The 11,665-nt window shown below is 35.9% G+C and overlaps 1 long non-coding RNA gene and 1 pseudogene across 1 annotated transcript; both read left to right on the top strand.

Annotated features, from left to right (window-relative positions):
• Positions 1–4,437: 4,437 nt before the first annotated feature.
• Positions 4,438–5,673, top strand: LOC133744896 (transcription factor MYB8-like; annotated as a pseudogene).
• Positions 5,674–8,106: 2,433 nt separating this feature from the next.
• LOC133746412 (uncharacterized) lies at positions 8,107–8,491 on the top strand. The gene is made up of 2 exons (XR_009864114.1): positions 8,107–8,157; positions 8,238–8,491. It is a non-coding gene; the product is annotated as an uncharacterized LOC133746412 (long non-coding RNA).
• Positions 8,492–11,665: the final 3,174 nt, after the last annotated feature.

Below are 11,665 nucleotides of genomic sequence, written 5' to 3'. Positions count from 1 at the left end.
AGATGATGAGATTGATGAAGTTACCTAAGAAGTGACGCAATGATAACTTATTTTTCAGGTAAGCTCAAAGACATAGTTTAGAAGTAGAATAAATTAAAATTTTGATTATCTTTGATTTGAAACCCTAATTCTACGGTTCAAGCATGAACGGCAATCTATTAATTAATAAACAGAAAATGGTTTTGAATGGTCATTGATTTGGTAGGTTGAGACAGGCCAATGATAAACATAGTTGCGCAAGTGCCAAAATTACTAAGAATGCCATTTGTAGAATTCATGTGTGAGTCAACTCTGTGGAATAGAACCAATAATCCCAAATATATATTCATATGCTTTCACAGGGACAAAGGAGCTATCGCTTGCTCTAGGAGAGAGTGACTTATGTAGGTATCCAAGACTCCAAGCCATTTTTGAAAGCTATTAATAATGTTAGTCTAATAGCACGTACATAGCCGAACCCGGTTGTGTTTGTTTCATAGGACTGTGATGCCCAACCTTAATTTCTATAGGAGTCCAGGACTACTATAACTTGGCTTAAGTTAGATTAGTACCTGACTCATGTTTGGTGCTGAGTGGGACTAAGTGGCAGACCAACATGGTGTCCCCGAACGATGGCCTCCAACTCCAAGTAGCTGATGTGCTCTCTCTCTCTCTCTCTCCAATTTCTCTCAAACTGGGCACGTTTAGTGGGGATGTCAGTCGGCATTTCTCTAGCTCTAACCACATGAAAACAAACTGCCCGATAATTAATGGTAGAACTCAATTTAACGAACACCATTAGCATTAAATTTTCTCTCCAGCTGCCAATTTTCTTCTCTGTTCATGCTCAGCGACCTTGTAGTCTACAACTTCACGAAATAGGGTTGGGTCAAGCACACAATTCTCACTCCCATAAACAGCAGCCTGGACACTAGCCATCATTCTGAAGCCTTCTCCGAAATCTCGGTGAAGTTCCGACGCCTGGAAATGTTGCGGCAATAGAGGGAGGAAGAAGAAGAGCCCTCTGGTTTTGGGATTAGTGTTTGGTGAGGAAAGTGAGATTTGCCCAGTGGCCATTCTGAAATGAAAATGGGGAGAGAGAGAAAGCCGATGATTATAGAACCCAGATGATGAGAGAATGAGGATGATGAGAGAACGATGAACAGCGCAGAGTAGAAGGAGGCTTGCACAATCCCATGGTTTTTGGTGGGTTTGTGGTAGAAGGTGTTGGGGCTACTGTTGGGACTGTGGAGTTTCATTAAAAATAGTCCTCCTTGCTGCCAAACATGGGATAAGTGGGATTAGACTACATAAGGATGTCTAATCCCATGTAACAAACACCACCTAAGAGTTTGAGCGGGAAAAAATTTTACGGTGTTCAAACTCAATTTAGTGTTTCAAGCTCAAACTTAACTTGGCTGGAATGGTTTTTCTTAGTGTTTTATCTTTGATGTGATTCGAAACTTAGTTCTCATTTTTTATTATTAATTAGAGAGTTAAACAATTTGAATCAAAACAGTGTTCATTATTAATGTTTGCGAGCTTCCCACATGAGCTTTTACAAAGTTACAAGTACAGAATATATCTACAAAATATCAAGCTCGGCTCATTTTTTCCAGCAAGCTTCGTAGTAATAGTAAGATTAAGATCAACTCGTTTCTTTTGGAAGACACACATGCTTGAAGTCTCCAACAAACAAAATAGTGAAAATACTCGAATTGTATCATACTGATTTAGACCCTACGCGCCGTAAGCCCCGTATGCGAAGCACTTCTAGTCATGCATATATTCGGACCCTACGTTTTGGGCTATGAATTTGGGTTGATGGGCTTTGATGGTTTTTCAAGTTCATTAGGCCTTCCCGGAAACTAATGGTTCACTAACTAATTTGACTAGGGTATACTACACGTTTAGGCGAGAAAACAATGTTTTGTTGCAAAGTCAGCACTTGCTTAAATTCCAAAGATGATCGGTGTTTACTTTACTTTCAAAGTTTTGTCTTACTAACCATCCAAGCAAAAGTCCCCTATATATGCTAGTCATATTTCAATTTACTTTCTTAGTTTTGTTATATAGTATATTTCAATTTTCAGAGGGGTATGGAGGATGATGACCTGCATCAACGAACAGTCGGAACAGATCACTTTCGCTTTCCCTCGCTATATATAGCTTATCTAGCCATATCAAATATGTTAATTCAGAACACCATACAAAGAAATACTAGAGTTACGTTCTAACTATTTGTATTAATTCAACGGTAACTAATATTGTATCGCCAGCCTACTGTAGTACTGTCCTCCTGAAACCGTGTTTGAAATCCGTTCTTCTATTCTAGGTTAAAAGTTAAAACCAAACATTTCTAGACTTTCAACTGCTATATATATGAAACAAGACTAGCTAAGTGAGAGTCATGAGTGTGCCTGGTACTTTCAGGCAATTATATTTGCAAGAAATACGGAGAGAATCAAACACCCTATCTTTCAAGACCTCATATATATGAGGAATCGACTCTTAGAAGCATGGGAATCAACCAGTCCAAACTGTTTAGCTAACTGCAGTATTTGAATTCACTAATTACGTGAAGCTAGCGAGGATTGTGGATTCTACCTGGAATGATGATACATAATAAAGAAAGAGATGACGCCAAGGACTGGAATAGTTCTTTAAACCAAATGTATTACAAGTGAGGATGTAAGACTAAGTTTAGCTAATTGCGGTATTTGAATTCAGTAAATTACGTGAAGCGAGGATTGTGGATTCTACCTGGAATAATGTTACATAATAAAGAAAGAGATGACGCCAAGGACTGGAATAGTTCTTTAAACCAAATGTATTACAAGTGAGGATGTAAGACTAAGCTTAATTAAATTCGTGTGTCCAACAGTCATGATCAGAATAATAATTATCACAAGTTCAGAACTGAGGGATTTCATTTTCATTAGAAACCGAGTGACCCTCAGTGCTCCAGTTTCTGCGTGCCGTCAATTCCTCTCCGTTCAGAGAGAGAGAGAGAGAGAGAGAGAGAGAGATTTTAAAGATCGAACTATAAAATTAAAGCTAATTATACTAATTAATGGGTAGCTAGTGCTGTATGAGCGAAAAAAAGTTTTGTTTTGTTTTTTTTTCCCTCCACACATTTTAACCATTTAAGCTTTCAGTGCATCCATAAACAAACTCCTCACAGATATAGACCGACTTCATGCAATTTTTTGGCAGTGTAAAGCTCTTTGTAAAAAGATGGTGTATTCCTGTAAGAGAATAACTAGCCTAACTACTTACCAAAATTAATGTACTGATACATTAATGTAATGTACCTAATACATTAATGTAATGTACCTAAAAGAAATCATCATGAATGAAAGATTCAATTATACAATATATTTTGCGTTTGCGTGTTTAAGTATCATAACGCATTGAAAATGAAAAAAACTACTCTATTCCGGCAAAAGGTTAAAATTTGTTATCACCAATATAAAGGGATAATTTAACCATAAGCTATTTGCTAATTAAATTAGTAAATTTGAAATGCAACTTTCCAATTTTTCTTTCCATGACTTGGAAAAGAGAAAAAAAATATGAAATAAGAAGATATTATAAGTAAAAAACTCCAAATTATCCAGAGATATATATATATATATATATATTTCAATCACTTTTTAATTATATAAAGACCTCTAAACAACCCTCTCAACAACCCTACTGATCAAGAAACAAACTTCCATCCACAAATAAAGTTTTCCGTTTCCGAAACAAACTTTGTTTGCATTAGGATCAATGAAAACTTCATATGAATACCACCCAAAGCTAAGTCTTAATCAGGTATATGATAAGAAGTTTATATGGGGGGAGATAGCATAACATAGTGGAACCTGTCTATGTTATACGCTTAACAGGCACATTATACCCGTCAAGCTAGTACTATTAGTATCTACAGACACTATGCAAGATTTAGTTAGTTAAAAAATAGGGTACACATAGTTTTCTTTTTCCGTACATCTTATAACCGGATCATCAGAAATTAAGAAGCAACAAACAAGTTTCAAAGTAAATTAAGTAGTTAATTTTTTACACGAATTGGGCTTAGAAATTTTGGTTTCAAGGTATTCCAAAATAAAACTAAATGAAGCATTGAAGCTTCGACGCTAGAGGAGGGCAAAGGAGAAAATGAAATCGAATGCCAAAAAATTAGAAGGAAGGATGTTATAAACATCTAGAAACTCGGATCAAATATGTCAAAGTGGATGGAAGGTCAATTTAGGGTTAGATGGTGCTCCGGAGAAGTCGACCCATTTGCACAGTCTCTCTTAGTCTCTTACTTTTAAATGGGCAGTGAGAGAGGAAGCCAATTAACGCTCTTGCCAGAGCCATATCTGATATTTAAGTTCTCATGCAAACTCTGTAGTTTATCAACTCAGGGAACTAACAAATTTAAAAAGAAGAGGAGAGGAGCAGTTAACAATGGGTCACCACTATTGCTGCAAAGAACGAAAGGTTAAGAGGGGCCTTTGGTCCCCTGAGGAAGATGAAAAGCTGTTGAGATACATCACTACCTATGGCCATGGCTGTTGGAGAAAAGTCCCTGAGCAAGCTGGTCTCTCTCTCTCTCTCTCTCTCTGGAGTGGCACACACACAACACATAAACACAAACTTCTTAATTTGTATGTTTTTTTTTTCCTAATGACCAAGGGTTTGATTGCGTATGTTTTTCTTAGGGCTACAAAGGTGTGGTAAGAGCTGTAGACTGAGATGGCTCAATTACTTGAGACCTGATATCAAAAGAGGAGTGTTTACACCAGATGAGGAGAAATTGATTATTCGACTGCATGGGGTTGTAGGGAACAGGTTCAGTTTCAAATAACGTAACCTATGTCGTACTATAGTTCTTTTACTTTGTGGATATTGCGTTGCACCCAAATTAGTTCTCATTCTTGGATTAAAATTAACTTAGTACTTTTCCAACGTGTCATAAAATGATCTAGTTCCCAAAATTAAATTGTAGATGGGCGCATATCGCAAAGTGTCTTCCAGGAAGAACTGACAATGAAATAAAGAACTACTGGAACTCATGGATAAAGAAGAAGCTAGAGAAGCCTTCTTCATCAATGACCACATCTGCTGATCATCATCATCAATATTCCCAAATGGCATGTCTTAATCCAAACAACCAAGATCATATTGTGAATCAAACTTTCATTGCAAGGCCGTCTGCATACCCCCTATATATGTTTGAGGCTGCTTCACTTGATGAGGGTACTACTCGTGCAAACAACATTAATATCAATGTACATGTAGATCAGCATTTCCCACTCAACGTGAACTCGAACAATCTTGGGGCATGGATTTTGGATCAGCATAATGTTCAACCCCTTCCTTCTACAGCACCATTTACAAACATGGATGCAAATCTGTTAATGCCATCCCTCATAGGAAGTACTACTACTGTTAATGCAAACATGGTTGAAGTGGAATCTTGTAGCAATATTGATGAAGAAGGTGATATTTCAATGGAGTGCTTGCATAGTCATCAGGATTTGATTGCAGTAGTTCATTCCCGGCAACAGCAACCGTGTTCGAACTTTCCATTTTTGCTGGGATAGTGTTGAAGAACAACATGGAGGGGATGAAATTGCTGGGCCACTTCATCGCAATACGGGAGATAATATGATGTCTTCATTTCTCCCATCCTACCACTGAGATTTAATGATGGCTAAAACATTCCTCATTGAACCCTAGATCGAGGAAGGATCATGATTCATCTTTCAAGCTTTACTATCTTTGCGTTTAAATTTAAGGACGTACTGTAGAACTAATACAGGGACAGTATGCATGCATGCAATGTACAGAACTAGAAGAGTAGAGAATAAATCTAATATTAAGAGTTTTCCTTGTAAAACATGATTAGTTAGCATCTTTCTGACAGTTCACATTTTGTTATGCTCTATTTTTAGGGATCAATGATATATTTAAGATTTTCTTCATTATCTTAGCTTAATTAGCAAATAGCTTCTTAATAGTATATACAGAAATTTCTACCATGCAAAATAGCTTCTAAATGATTTTGTGAAAATCCCTTATCAGAATAGAACATAAGTGCAACAAAAACCTATTGCAAGAGAATATTTGTGAGATAGTGTTGAGGTCACTACTAGCAAAATGAGCAACCCACACTGATTTTATACACACTGATGTTCACACTGATAAAACATCTGTGTGATTTGATTTCTAGATACAGACATCCGTGTGAATTGATCAACTGGACCCTACATAAGCACATGTTCACACTATTGCCTACTGAAATCGGTGTGAGATAAAATCTCTCACAGATGTCCGTGTGTCCCACATATTTAGCAGATACTGACATCTGTGAGAGATTTTTACACACGGATAATTGTGAGTGATAACAAAAATAAAATTTATTAAATAATTTTATACTCACAGACATCAGTGATAAAGGTTTTACACACGGATATTTGTGAGTAATAACAAAAATATAATTTATTTAATAATTTTATGCTCACAGATATCTGTAACTAGGTTTTACACACACGGATGTCTGTGAATAATAACAAAAATATAATTTATTGAATAATTTTATACTCACAGATATCTGTAACTAGATTTTACACACACGGATGTCTGTGAATAATAACAAAAATATAATTTATTAAATAATTTTATACTCACAGACATCTGTAACTAGGTTTTACACACACGGATGTCTGTGAGTAATAACAAAAATGCAATTTATTAAATAATTTTATACTCACAGAAATCTGTAACTAGGTTTTACACACACGGATGTCTGTGAGTAATAACAAAAATGCAATTTATTAAATAATTTTATACTCACAGATATCTGTAACTAGGTTTCATACACACGGAAATCTGTGAATAATAACAAAAATATAATTTATTGAATAATTTTATGCTCACAGATATCTGTAACTACGTTTTACACACACGGATGTCTGTGAGTAATAACAAAAATGCAATTTATTAAATAATTTTATACTCACAGACATCTGTAACTAGGTTTTACACACACGGATATCCGTGAATAATAACAAATATATAATTTATTGAATAATTTTATGCTCACAGATATCTGTAACTACGTTTTACACACACGGATGTCCGTGAGTAATAACAAAAATGCAATTTATTAAATAATTTTATACTCACAGACATCTGTAACTAGGTTTTACACACACGGATATCCGTGAATAATAAAAAAATATAATTTATTGAATAATTTTATGCTTACAGACATCTGTAACTAGGTTGTTCACACACAGATATCTGTGAGTAATAACAAAAATATAATTTATTGAATAATTTTATTCTCATATAGTCGTAGACGTCTGTAGCAAACATTTTTCATACATCTGTATGAATAATTTTTTTTTCCTTTTTTTACTCTAATACTAGGAAAATCTAGAATTAAGTTGGAAAATTATCGCGGTGTACTCTGTATAGGATTCATCAGAGAGCACGGAGGATAGTCATCTTCATTTCAATAGCAGCTCAACAGAAACTCCGGTAGGTGTTTGGAGACAGAGAGAAAGAACCCAGATCTGATTTTCTTCGAAGCGAATGAGAGCACGACTCCTCCGTACCAGATCGCTTGATTTTCTTCTTCTCTCTCTTATATCTTTAACTCCAGATCTGATCTTGGATTTAAGAAGCAGATCGATTCCAGGTCTGTTCTTTGATCCTTTATCTCAATTCTCTATGTTCAATTTGTTATTGGATCTTGAATTAGTGAAATATTGAAATAGCCTTTCATGGTTCTTTTCTGATCCGGAATTTCTTTGGATTTTATATAAAATCATACTCCGTCGTCTTCCTCCAGGTATTTCACTTCCAATACAATAAAAAGTGGGGTTCTGCATCATGGGTTCCAAACTCCAAGCCAAACTAAAGTTCCTCTCAAAAAAGCTGCTCATAAAATGAGTGAATAATTTTGGTTTAAGTTACCCCCGTGCCTCGTGCTCTTGTGGTTAAATTTGGAGATCTTTTGCAGGCAAGTATAAGTATCATTCTTCTTGATTTTTTTTCAGGTTATAAATTGATTTATAATCTGATAATCTGATCGTCGATGCTTATTTGTTTAAATGTCTAACATTCCAACAGATAGCAAATACTTGGGTTTTGATCTCAGGTGTCATTTGGCATAAGGTAATATTTTTTTCCCCTTGATTTTTGCATCTGCACTCATGCCTTTCCAATTGATATTGATCATCAATTGACAAAAACAGAGGGGGTTCTGATCGATCTTCTGGAGATGCAAACAGAGGGGGTTCTGGTCTTCTGGAGATGCAGCAGACGAAGGGGAAGATGAAGAGAACGGGAAGATGAAGAAATGAAGAATTAATCTGGAGTGTGTTTCTTTGTTCAATCATGTATATTTTGTTTGTATATTTATTGACATTCATCCCCTTCTCCCTCCTTGTATCGAATATGATGAGAATTTTAATAATTAGTTAATATTATTGGTTGTTCTTCAAATATATATTGTTGGTTAATAACTTAATATTCAACATTATTTAACTAATTCTATTTTTACTGTGTAGTTTATACAGATTTAGTTTAGTGATTAATATTCTCACTGATTTTTAAAGATAAATTTTATATTATATTTATATGTATCTCATGCGAGCATGTGCTGGTCCCACAAAAAAGTTCACACTGATTTTTTTATCAGTGTGGAGAGACCAAAGGCCACCCCCCTCAAATGGGACAGAAATCCAATCTGTGAGTGTAGGGTGGCTATTGAGCTTCCCACACGGATATCAGTGACCATTAGATATTATATTCACTGATTTTAATCGGTGTGAATAGTCAAATTTGCTAGTAGTGGGTCTTGGTTACAAACTGGATAGATGAAAATTTTCACACTTCTAGTTTTACAATCCACAATTATTATTTTTTTAGATTGAAATCGCTAAAAAACCAAATTTTGAAATAGTAAAAGAGGAAATTCAAGATGGAATGTCAATGGTGGATTTCACTCTCCTAAAGCAAATGAGCTAGACAAATAGGTTTGATCTTAGCCATACTTGTTCGACACATATTGGTACACAATATTAATATCAATTACTATTATATTAATCAAAGATCAGATGATCAAGAATAGACTTTAACAATTTGTGTGAACCATGTTTAAACTAATGAAAAGTTTCTTGCTATAGCATACATTTTTATGAATGGTCGAATCCATTTTCGAAAGCCCTGTACATTTAAGACCGTACCCCTACCGAAATCCGGAATTTTGTTTAATTAATCAAAGCATCAACCACGACTTTAAAGGGTAAGACCAACAGAATGAACTGTTAAGGCTTGGCTTGTAGTCCACTGAGAGGTGAGGAAAAGTCTTTCATAAATCTGAAATTCTTGGAAAGGGATTGGTTAGTTGTGGAGGAATTCGCAAATGAATATCCTTAACTAGAGAACTAAAAGGCGAAGGAGTACGTTAGTGCAACCTTTTAAAATTGAAACTAATCCTTGACGAAGAGCTCGATCAATCCCTCAACAACAAGAGGAATTAAATTGTAGATCTTGCAGTCACTGGGCAGAGGCCCATCTACGTATAGTGTATATCAGTCAACCAAATTTGGATGGGCGCTTAGAAGTTTTTAAATTTTTGCCTTCTTTTTTTTTTTTTGGTACTATTTTACTCTCAAACCTTGGTATCAAATCTTAATGACTGGGCCTTCAGGCTGGGCCTACTGCTTCAATTCTTTTTCTTGACTTCCTTTTTTGAGATTTTTCTTGGGCTTTTTAATGATATATGTGTGGCAGGCTCAATCAAGTGGCTAGTACTGGTGTACACTAATTGCGCTCATTGGCGGATGTATTAGTTTATTGTTTGGGTCATGTAACATCAATTAGGTCAAGGTTTTAGCTTTTTAAGTTTTTGTAGTAGTCACTATAAATAAGTGTGCAGTGATATTTCTTTAGTGAAGTTTATTTGTTAGGGCTTTGTACCTCATTTAGGCCGAATATGCATGACATTATTGTTTCGATGACTTTAGTTCTGGCATATATATTTTCATGGTGGTGGCTCAGTGAAGCTGTGTGAATATATTATTCATTTCCCTAAAAAAACATTCCTAATGATGGATGACCATAATTTTTTTTTTTGTTACTGATAGATACGTGAAGTCGTGAATCATACTCTATAAATAGTAAAAACATTCGCCTGTTAGCATTGAAGCCACCCTCAAGTGCAAGAGGTACAAGTTATAGAATAGGGGATTGAGTAAGGATGTCGAACCCACGAGGATTGGTAAATCTTTTCCTAGCTAAGGGAAAACCTAAGGAAAAACTAGAAGAATATGCAAATGTACAATCACAAACAAAGGCTCACAAGTGAACCAAAGTTCATGGTGAGTATGTGCAAGATGGTGTGTAGAGATTTGATTTTGATTTTGAAATTGGTTTCTATTCAAATTGAAATAATGAAAACAAGTAATATAAACTAAGCTAAACTAAACAAGTTGTTATCAAATGTGTATTTACAGGAGCATTTGCCAAGCATAATTAGCTATAATGAGCCACGCTCATACCACCGCCAGTGGTACCAACAATCATCAACGATGTGACCTACGGAAACACAGCCAAACAGGCTATCACCTGAGCCCTGGCTCACCCCGAGATCACCGCTGACGCGCCGCCCCAAGATCGCCTTGCTGAAGCATCAGAAGCTGGGAACTGAAGCATATCAGTCTCACATCGAAAAAGAGGAAGAGGTCAGCCCTTTCTCCACCTATAAAAGGTTCACTCCTCTCTCCTTATTAATCATGCATTTATTACTTACCTACTGTTATTCTGTCAACATAAATACATTGACTAACTTAGGCATCGGAGAAGAGAAGGCTGCCAACCGCGGTCTCCCTCTGACTCCCTTTGTATTTCATTTGACAGGCAGCGGGAACATTAGCAACAATATCACAAGTAGCGGTTCGCCATTCGAACCAGCGTCAACCAAGATTTAGCTACCGCTTAATCTTAGACATTAACAAAATGGATGGGAGTTAGGGCATCAGATTTCACCTTTTGCCTCCCTTGCAAGCATTAAAGCAATTGAATATGAATGATGCAAAGCTAATTGTCCAACTACCCTCTTAGCATCCGGATAGGACTACTAAGGCTTAAACCCCTTTCATTTTATTAACTCTAACTGGATAAGTCTAGAGCTAACTACGTAGAGACAAATTCAATTACCGGATAGGTCTCAATCCTTTGCCCCTAAATGCATAAAGCTTAGAGTTTAGGTAACCAAGCAAGCAAACTAATCCTATCTCTAAGTGATTTTAGCTCACTACCCTCACATGCACACATGGTGTGCTTTCATGCTCCCTTTTTGCTTAAAGGTAATCAATCTCTAGGAAAAACTTCATGTCATAGCAAACACATAACTCAAATTGATTAGGTCTAAGTAATGCATTCAACAATTGACTTAGCATGTGAGAATGACAACATGAATTTGCATCAATTTATAAACAAAAGCATCAATACAAGCAAGTTTGGCTAGGGCTTTCAACCCTAGCCCCAACTAGTTCACTACTCACACATAGCTATATACACAAGCTTCAATATTCTATTAAACATCAAATATATAAAGAGATAGGGAGTAAAGGGTGACTATTGATGATGCCGGAAGAGGTGATGGAGATGGGTTTCC

This window comes from Rosa rugosa, chromosome 4 (assembly GCF_958449725.1).
Source record: "Rosa rugosa chromosome 4, drRosRugo1.1, whole genome shotgun sequence".
NCBI classification, from domain to species: Eukaryota; Viridiplantae; Streptophyta; class Magnoliopsida; order Rosales; family Rosaceae; genus Rosa; species Rosa rugosa.
This window is presented reverse-complemented; position numbering and strand designations above follow the sequence as displayed.